This window comes from Delphinus delphis, chromosome 9, assembly GCF_949987515.2.
Source record: "Delphinus delphis chromosome 9, mDelDel1.2, whole genome shotgun sequence".
Classification (NCBI taxonomy): Eukaryota; Metazoa; Chordata; class Mammalia; order Artiodactyla; family Delphinidae; genus Delphinus; species Delphinus delphis.
This window is the reverse complement of record NC_082691.1, coordinates 95,438,606-95,448,772: the sequence shown is the minus strand read 5'-3', so window position 1 is coordinate 95,448,772 and position 10,167 is coordinate 95,438,606. Positions and strand designations below refer to the sequence as shown.

At 47.0% G+C, this 10,167-nt stretch overlaps 1 pseudogene; it reads left to right on the top strand.

The window, feature by feature from the left end:
• Positions 1 to 7,455: 7,455 nt before the first annotated feature.
• LOC132430559 (MSL complex subunit 3-like) lies at positions 7,456 to 9,281 on the top strand (annotated as a pseudogene).
• Positions 9,282 to 10,167: the final 886 nt, after the last annotated feature.

Genomic DNA, 10,167 nt, shown 5'->3' with positions numbered 1-10,167 from the left:
AGGTCTGACCCTACGTAATCTGTGCAGGTAACTTGACTCTGAAAGATAACTCAGAACAGCACATAAACAGGGATGCTTATCAGAAAGCTGTGTCTCAAGACACCTGACATTCATTACTCCTTACGGATTAGGCAAACGTGATCAAACAGGCACGGGCTAGGACAAAAGGGAACAAAAGAGGAACGACAGGAACAAGAGTATAAATCCAAGCATTGGCTTTAATTATAAACTAGTCCTAGGACTCAGTTTCATAATGGTCGTTCTGTGCAGGTGCAACTAAGCTACAGGATTCTTCACGGTGTGCATGTTTAGAAAATGGTGGCATTAGCATGTTCTGAGTGTGGAATTGTTGGCCCTCTAAAGTCAAAAGGTCACCGAGACGGGCACCCACGCATGCCCAGTTGGAGGCTCAGTGGTTCCAACCAGCTTCAACCGGCCAAACTTGAACTGGACGCAGCTGACTCCAAGTTCCTGGAAAACAGCTTGGACAAACAGCTTATTGTTGAGGCTACATGATGCTTGAAGGACATGCAAGGCTTTTGTAGCAGCAGTTAAAGCGAGCTTGATCAGTGAAGGCAGGTTCCAGCTCATTATTTATTAAGCAAGTTACAGTTTAATGGATCTGATAACTACCCTTTGGTTTCACATTCACCCACCTACCAAGTATTCCCCTCCAAGGAGGCCAGAAAGTGACCAAACTCTCCTTGAGTGGGCCCAAATTCAAGATTCTCTTCCAGGCAGAGTTTTCACCCCATCAGCTTTGGGACATTTTTCTATTGCCTATACAGTAGGAAGAGGGATGACATCAGAGGGTGATATTCTTTTTCTAAAACAAATATCCTGTAATTCCTGACTGTCTCCGTTTCTCTTATTTACGGTTTATCTAACCATCCACCAACCCCCAGGAAGTGCAACAAGCTCAGAATCTGCTCGCAGGCAAAACAGCTTAAGGAAAATGTAAGCAGAGATTACATACAGTTGAGATTAATTACAGGTGCCTCGTCTTTACTAAGTGTAAGCTTGAAGAGGCAGACAATCACTGGTGGACTCCCTGATTTCATTCTTCCTTTAGCATGGTTTGGGGTCATTTTTTTAAGTCAGGAAATCACTCACACTCAGGAAGAGCTTGTTTACCTGTTAATGTTATTTCTCTCTCTGTTGCTTTCACTCTCTTTTTTTCTAGCCTTCTCCTCCTCCTCCCAAATCTATGAGAAAAATACGTTTTTCCTGCTGGAGCTGCAAATCCATCCATAAGCTTTGCCCTCAGACTTTTCCTTGGATTTTTTTTTTTTTTTTTTTTGCGGTACGCGGGCCTCTCACTGTTGCGGCCTCTCCCATTGCGGAGCACAGGCTCCGGACGCGCAGGCTCAGCGGCCATGGCTCACGGGCCCAGCCGCTCCGCGGCATGTGGGATCTTCGGGGACCGGGGCACGAACCCGTGTCCCCTGCATCGGCAGGCGGACTCTCAACCACTGCGCCACCAGGGAAGCCCTTTTCCTTGGATTTTTGAGCAGCATCTCTTCAGAATCTGGGCACTCGGAACAGTTACTTACATTTGATTTGCCAAATGTCTTGCCTTAGCATGAAGCAGAATCTCTTTGGTAGTATTTCTTCATCTATCCTCTTGTTCTATCTTTGATATTTTTCTTGTGGGATGATTATCGCAGCACCTCCACTTTATTCAGCTCTTCTTGTGTTCCTTGTGATGACTTTCTAAACCCAGTTTCTTTAAACATTCCCCACTCCCGCAATTTCTCCACCTCACCTCATTCTCTCTCTACCACCATTTCTTTAGCCTCAGATGGATCACTCACAGCTTCTAGATACAAGCAAAATATGTTACAAAATTGCTTATAAATGATTTGGGGGGGGAGGGGGAAGGGTAAGCTGGGATGAAGTGAGAGAGTGGCATGGACATATATACACTACCAAATGTAAAACAGAGAGCTAGTGGGAAGCAGCCGCATAGCACAGGGAGATCAGCTCGGTGCTTTGTATCCACCTAGAGGGGTGGGGTAGGGAGGGTGGGAGGGAGACGCAAGAGGGAGGAGATATGGGGATATATGTATATGTATAGCTGATTCACTTTGTTATAAAGCAGAAACTAACACACCATTGTAAAGCAATTATGCTCCAATAAAGATGTTAAAAAATATAAAGAAAAAAATGATTTGGGGCTTCAAAACCCTCTCCATTTTTGTTACACTTTATCATTTGAACATTAAAGTGATGATAGTTGTGCCCATGACCATATTTAAGTGCTCATGAACTTAATGAGGTATTTACAGCTCCAGCATGAAAAACGTATTTTTCCCATAGGTTGGGCAAAAGGATGAGAATTGTAGAAAACGACAGATATCTCACAGAAGCATGTCTGTCATATTTCCTTTAAATTCTGCCTTCAGATCTTATCTTCCAGAGCTTAGACAAATGTTCATGGGACTCTATCCTGGAATCAGCCTTTGAGATAGATGTACTGTGTTTTTCCCCCCCAGAATTGTTATGTAAATTTATTATGAAAGTAGATGTTCACCAAGCTTGGACTGTTTCTCCCACAGATCTATGGGGAACGTACTCTGTAAACCAGATCTTTGGATGGGTAGAGCTATTCTATGTCAGGTTATGGGGAGTTAAAGAGCAAAAAGGGTGATTAGGGGACCAAGAGAAGATAAGCCAAATGGAAACAGAAGGTTTTTTTCGTTTCTTTGTTTTTTTTTTGCGATACGCGGGCCTCTCACAGCTGCAGCGTCCCCCGTCGTGGAGCCCAGGCTCCAGACGCACAGGCCCAGGGGCCGTGGCTCACGGGCCCAGCCGCTCCGCGGCATGCGGGACCCTCCCGGACCGGGGCACGAACCCGCGTCCCCCTCATCGGCAGGCAGACTCTCAACCACTGTACCACCAGGGAAGCCCCAACAGAAGAGTTTTGAATAGAGGATGGAGAATGAAGAATAAAAGGCAAGAGTGGGAAGTCTTGCCTGGAATTCTAATTCTCAACAGTGGACTCCAAAGTACGATTCCAAATGAGAAATCAACAATTTCATCATTACCTGCAACTCAGAGCTGTCTCATTTGAGGCATAGGATGGGATATTAGGGGTAACCAAACAGTATCTTCTGGATATATGTAAAAACCTAATAGTGGAAAAACAGGAGGTTCCTTTTTGGTTCTTCCAGGAAAGTCCAAGGAATCCTGGAATAAGAGAAGTGTATCACCAGGGATGTAATTGAGGAAAGTTGGAGAAAGAAAATAAGTCCAGTGCAAGTTAAGTACCAGGATTGAAAACTACCCTGATTTTGTGATGAAATGGAATAGGAAATCCTAAACGACTTCTCAGTAGCTCTTCCCATATATGAGGGTGGGGCTGAGGGTGGTCTCCAGTCTTGGGTTGCAGGGTAGCAGACACAGAGAAGCCTTCCCGTGGGCATGACTCATGATCTCGCCTTCACTCTGCACCATGTGTTATCTTTCCATCGTGGCCTTAACAGCCATCGTATCTACCCATTTCCCTTCATAAAATGCTGTTAGACACCCCCCCACACTTGGTTGCCTGGTCTCAGGGAAGTGTAATCCTGCTTCTCCTTAGCTATGCTTCTGATTTCTAACACTTGGGAAGTTAGGGAGTAGGTGGTGTGTTCTTTTCACAATGTGCCATCTTAGGCGCCTGTTCCTTCTTACTGGGCTCCACCTGCATAGCAATTAGCCCAAGTAATAGAAGTTAACACACTGCTCGGGTGACAGAAGGACTTTAGCTGCGTGTGAGGAGACTTGGTGACAGAGTAAGCTTAGCTTAGTTACTGAATCCAATGAGACACGTTTCTGGCCTTTCCTGTGTTCATCTCATCACATCTTTAGTGTGATGTTTTCTTCCCTTTCTACCTCTACTGATGAATTCCACCAAAAAAGACACCGCTACTCTCAAACTATTTCTAGCTGATCTATCAGCTGATGTATCTGGTTACATTATGCATTCCAGGATTTTTTTAATGTTATTTAATTTTGTTCTTTCTTCTTTGAACATAGAGTCAAGCAGCTTTGGATGGAAGCCAAAAATGCTCCACCCTTACTATGCCCAATGTTTCTCAACATGGCTTTACTTGATTACATTTATGAGATGTATACTTTTTTTTAATCACAGGCATCATCACTTTTCAGTTTTCCATGTTCTCCTTTTATTATCTTCCCATTAAAATACTTAAATAATTGCACAGACAAAACTGAACTGTTACGTGGCACGGGATGCTGTATGAGATAACTTGAAATGTTCATAGATCTGCAGATCTATGAACTTGGCAATGTTAAAGGTGAGTTAGGTATGAGTGTGGGCAAGGTCATGTCTACAAAAGTCTAAAGTACACAAATCAAAGATCACTTGTTCTCTGCTCTTTGGGGTTCAAACCCAGGTGCTACCACCTAGATGCATCCTAGAGTAACGGCTTCCTTTGTACCATCAGCGAGGAAATGAAGACGCCAATAACAGCTGCTTCACGGGGTTGTTTAGTGACTCAGATGAGACAGTGCCTGTGGGAAGCACATGATAAAGGTGTTATTGCTGTGAGAGAGATCAGGAACAAGGAAGAAGAAGTATGTAATTCCCCGGATCCTTAGGCAGTAGAGGTGATGCGTGTCCTTGGGTTGGTGAAGTCAGGGAAGCTGGTCTTGCTGATAAAGAAGTACAAGATGCCTTTGGTTTGGGTTTTCACAAGGATGGAATTCTACCTCTATTAAAATGTGTCTTTGCAATATTTTTTCATTTCTTCATAAACTTATGTGATATACAAAATTATAAATAGTACATGTGTGCATGTATAATTACTATTTCATAATTGTAAGCACGTCCTCAATGTCTCACTCTGGTTTCAGTTGATACCTTTTCTCTGCTAAGCATGACCATGATCCCTTCATCATGGATTCCTCTCCTCCCAGTACCAACTCAGACATTTGCATTTAGGACTCATGCCCCCTGCTTAAGTGGGCAAACTGAAGCCCTGGGAGAAGATGCTCCAAAGATCGTTCTTGGGCAGGAGAGTAAACCTCCCCGATATCTTGATGCTCAGGTCCTGGTGATTCCTTTTTTTCTAAAAGAGATGTTTTTAGTACTTCAGCATCTCTCTCTTTCCCAGTTTATAAGAAAAGAAGACAGCTGGATCCAGTTTTTCCCTCTGGGTTGACCAGAGGTGGAGATTTCTTAGCTCATTGTCTTTGCTCCTGAGTTGTCTGCGTCTAAAGCAACTGGTGCCCATTGCTTTTCCCCCTCCTCCCTCTCTGCCTCGCCCCAGAGCCCAGATCGCAGGGCTGTTGGGCTGCTCTGAGCCCCGTGCCCAGAGGGGACAGCAGAGGGAGAGAGAGCGGTCACAGCTCCCCGGGAGGCCCCTGTGGCCTCGCAGTTGCCTGCCTGCACCCTGGAGCTCACATCTCCCAAACTGAGGATGCTCCCAAGTCCCCAGGGGAGGCAGCTGCTCCTTCAGACCTGCTGTCGTGCTGTATTCAAGCCTGCTGGAGCACAGCGTCAGCACTGAGGAGAGCTGGACGCTTCCACTTTTCCCAGTGCGTTTTGGGTTCAGATCTTCCAGCCAGGAGTGCCTGGATAGCAGGACGAAGGGAGTACAGAGAAAGGGGCCCGAGCAGGGTGAGTTGTCTCCACCCTGGTGTTGTGTTGATTCTGTCTACTCTGGTCTGCCCCACAGGTCCCGGGTTTGGCAACTGCACCCGCAGGAAGCGTGAGAGGGACCTCTTTGCTCCTTTCAACCTATTGCACTTGCGCTGTTGTCCACCGGGTGCGACTGCCACGGCCGAATCCTGCATCTGGACTTGGGCGGCGGATGGGACCTTACATGGGTGAGTCCCTTGCCTTCCCCCCCAGTCTCTGTCATGCCCCTTTCATTGCCTTCATAGCACTTGGTCATAGTTTGTCATTTTAAAACTTCTCTGTTGTCTGTTTTCCCAATTTGCCTGTAAGTTCTGGGTCTGTTTTGTTCACCACTGTATTCCTAGAGCGCTGGTAGTACCAAACGCTGTCAGCCATATTTTCCTGAATGAATGAGTGAAGCGTGAATACGATGAATGATTCGAGTTGTCTTTGTCTTCTTGCCGCCTGTGCTATTGCTGATTTGGGGGCAGCCATGAAGCTCATGGCAACAAGACTCCATTCCCTGCATTGGTTTCATCTTGCCCCCCCCCTTGGGGAGGAGCTAAAGGTCTTTGTGCCATCCCACCCCATCTGCTCCTTCCTTAGAGACCTGGGTTCAGGGCACGCTCAGCCTAGATTCCTTCCTGATGCGTCTCTGGCCTCTCTTCGAGTCTTCGCAGACCTTTCGCTGCCTGACACGTCGTCCTCTTGCATCATTCTTCGCTCCAGTTCTTGCTGCCGGCCGGTCTGCTTGCCCCAGTTTGCTGTTTCCCTCTGTGTCCTCCCTCTGTCACCGCCCCTTGTAAAGGCCAGTGAACCATAAGGGAATATTCAGGTCCATACTCTGTCCATCCCTCTGTCCCATTCTTCATCCCCACTTTTTCATTCTCTTGAGAAGCTTGACATGTCCCAAGACACTGATGATCAGAATCATCGCTACAAAAAACCGTGGTGGTGGTACCGTCACCCCCGTCTGCATTCCCAGTTATGTTTTTTTTTTAAGAGTCATTTTCTGGGGTAGGAAGAGAAGCCAAAATGCATAGGAATAACTCAGCCAGGAGAACTGAGAAGATGGATGTGGAGAGAGAAAGATGTGTAACAAGGAGGGGTCTTTCAGATGGCTTCCAAGTCTCTAGAGGATTATTGTGTGGACACAACGGCTTTTTATACCTGCTATTTGACATCTTAACAGAAATCTGACCTATAAAACCTACAGCATGAATGACTTGAATGAGAGGAACAGGATCTCTTGCCAGTGAGAATGCTCACCAGGAATGAGTAAGGGAAACTGAGGACACATCGGGGACCCCAGACTGTCGAGTATAGGCAGTGTGTGGCCTGGTGCAAAGCACGCACTAAATGGCCAACCAAGGCCTTGAGCAGCCTGCCTTGTAATGTCTCAGGCGACGCCTGGCCTGGTTTGATGGGACACCTCATTATCTCCTGACTGAAGTTGAGTTTCCCTGGGTCACGGGGTGCAGGACTCCTGGGCCCGAGAGAGGTTTTGTTCTGTAGCAAGGGCTTCCACAGAGCCTACACCGAGGAAACTCTGGTCTGCAGAAGACCCCGACGCAGAGAAAAGTTGATTCTACATTCAACTTAAACTTCACCTATGTTAATTTGGCAGTATCGTAAACAAAAACCTGGAATGTAGAATTACTCAACGAGTCCCCCACCGCCCGCGCTCCGCCCACCCCAGAGCCTCGCCCTCCACCACGATGAGCAAACGAGTGGCAGCGAGGGCATGAAATTTAAATTCCACTCAGGGGAGGAAGTGCTGTGCTTCGAGCCTGACCCCACCAAGGCGCGAGTGCTGGATGGCTGCCAAGATGGTCGATGTTATCGTTGGGAAAGATGAAAAAGGCAGAACGATCCCGGAATATCTGATCCATTTTAATGTTGGAACAGAAGCTGGGATAGATGGGCAGCTGAAGATCATGTCCTTCGTGACACCGATGAAAATCAGAGATTGCAGCGTAAATTGGCAAGAAAAGCTGTAGCTCGCCAGAGAAGCACAGGAAGAGAGGAAGCGCTGCAGGCTGCCTGGTGTGGACTCTCTTAAAAAGCCTCCCTGCTGAAGAAAAAATGAAAATGTTGAAAACTCAGTCAGCAGTTCCTCTGATGACAGTAGTGAAGAAAAAGATGAAGAAATAAGTGAAGAAAGTGATATTGAAGAAAAGACTGAAGTGAAGGAAGAACCAGAGCTGCACGCAAAAAAGGAAATGGAAGAAAGAACAAAACTATAGAAACCCCTGAAGTTCTGAAGAAGAAGCTTGAGGACGATCGTTACTATATCAACAGGAGGAAACGGTTAGTGAAACTTCCGTGCCAGACCAACATCATAACTATTTTGGAATCGTACGTGAAGCATTTTGCTATCAGTGCAGCCTTTTCAGCCAGTGAGAGGCCGCGTCACCATTATGCTATGCCACACGCCAACATGAATGTGCAAGATATCCCAGCAGAAAAGAACGTTGACCTTTGTAAGGAGATTGTAGATGGATTAAGAATAACCTTTGAGGGGCTTCCCTGGTGGTGCAGTGGTTAAGAATCCGCCTGCCAATGCAGGGGACATGGGTTCGAGCCCTGGTCCGGGAAGATCCCACATGCCACGGAACAACTAAGCCCGTGCGCCACAACTACTGAGCCCGCGCTCCGCAACAAGAGAAGCCACCGCAGTGAGAAGCCTGCGCACTGCAATGAAGAGTAGCCCCCACTCACAGCGACTAGAGAAAGCCCGCGTGCAGCAACGAAGACCCAACACAGCCAGAAATCGATAAATAAAATAAATTAATTAATTAAAAAAATATATATTTAAAAAAACAAAACAAAAAAGAATAACCTCCGATTACACTCTCCCGTTGGTTTTGCTCTATCCATATGAACAAGTTCAGTAATAAAAAGGTGACTTCGTCCAAATTTTTTCCTCCGATTCAGGAAAGTACCACAAACACTAATGGGAACCAGGACGATGTCTCTCCGAGCCCACCTTTGTTGAATCCATCCACACCACAGTCCACAGAGAGTCAGCGAACCACAGGCGAACCGGCCACCCCCAAAAGGCGCAAAGCCGAGCCGGAAGCCTTGCAGTCTCGGAGGCGGTCCACACGCCACTTAGCCAATCGCGACAGGCTGTCTGAGAGCAGCGCCTCGCCTCAGCCCAAGCGCCGGCAGCAGGACACGTCTGCCAGCATGCCCAGGCTGTGCCTGCACCTGGAAGAGAAGACACCTGTTCGCAGCAGATCATCCTCACCTGGAAGAGAAGACACCTGTTCGCAGCAGATCATCCTCACCTGTTCCTCTGACCCCGCGCAAGGAAGGGAGTGCGGTGTTTGCTGGCTTTGAAGGCAGAAGAACTAATGAAATAAATGAGGTCCTCTCCTGGAAACTTGTACCCGACAGTTACCCCCTAGGGGACCAGCCGCCCCCACCCTCTTACATTTATGGGGCACAACACTTACTGCGATCATTCGTGAAACTTCCAGAAATCCTTGGAAAGATGTCCTCTTCTGAGAAGAATCTGAAGGCTTTACTGAAGCACTTTGATCGCTTTCTGAGATTTTTAGCAGAATACCATGACTTTTTCCCAGAGTCTGCCTATGTTGCTGCCTGTGAGGCGCACGACAGCACGAAGAACCCCAGGGCGATTTATTAAGGCTTTGATGGTTCTGGAAGAACAGCTTCTCTATCTGGCTTTGCGCTCTCGGTTCCCAGTAAAGAACTAGGGAGTTGGTGGGCCTTCCTTAGAGGCAGAGCCAATGCGACACCCCCTTTGGGGCAGGTGTGGCAGAGGTGGGCCCGTTTGTTTGAGCTGCTTACCTACCGTAGTTATTTCTGTTAAGGATTACTTCCTAGGTGCCTGAACGGCCTCCAGCATCTGACCCTTGCCACGGTACCTGTCATCTGTGACGGTGGGAAAAGAGCAGTTGTGTTCACAGTGAAATGTTCACCGAAGTGTGTGTAGGTTGGGCTGTCTCAGTAGACGGAGTTACTTGTTAGCAATAACCGCATTTTTTAGTTATTTGTTAGCATTAAACAAAATTGTTTTGCAAACCGTTTTCATTCTTGTGATGAGCTGAGCAATAAAACATCAGTTGTGCTTGGAAACTGAAAAGTCGTCCCAGAATATTTTAGAGGGAGTGGATATTGATGGCAAAAGAAAATTTGCAGCTGTACGTGTGCTTGTTACAGTTCCTTTCCTATAAAACCTTATTTTTGGTGATTTAAATAAAGCATTGCCTGAACGTTAAAAAAAAAAAAATTACTCGACAAGTACAGTGGGTCCTAAAACGTACTCCAGGGGGCTTGTCCCGAACCGTTGGCTCCAGTTTGCCGAGTTGGAGTCTGGGGGGGCCGTGGCTCAGAGTCTTGAATGAACGTGAAGGGACAGGCACGCATCGTGAACAAACAGGGGGCACCAGTCATCAACGCTGAGAGGGGATGTGAGACCGTAACCAGGGAGAGGAAAGTCTAAGGGTGAAAAGTCCAGAAGACAGGAGAGAGGTTGGCAGGAGGAAGACAAGATGGGTTGGGGGGAGGGT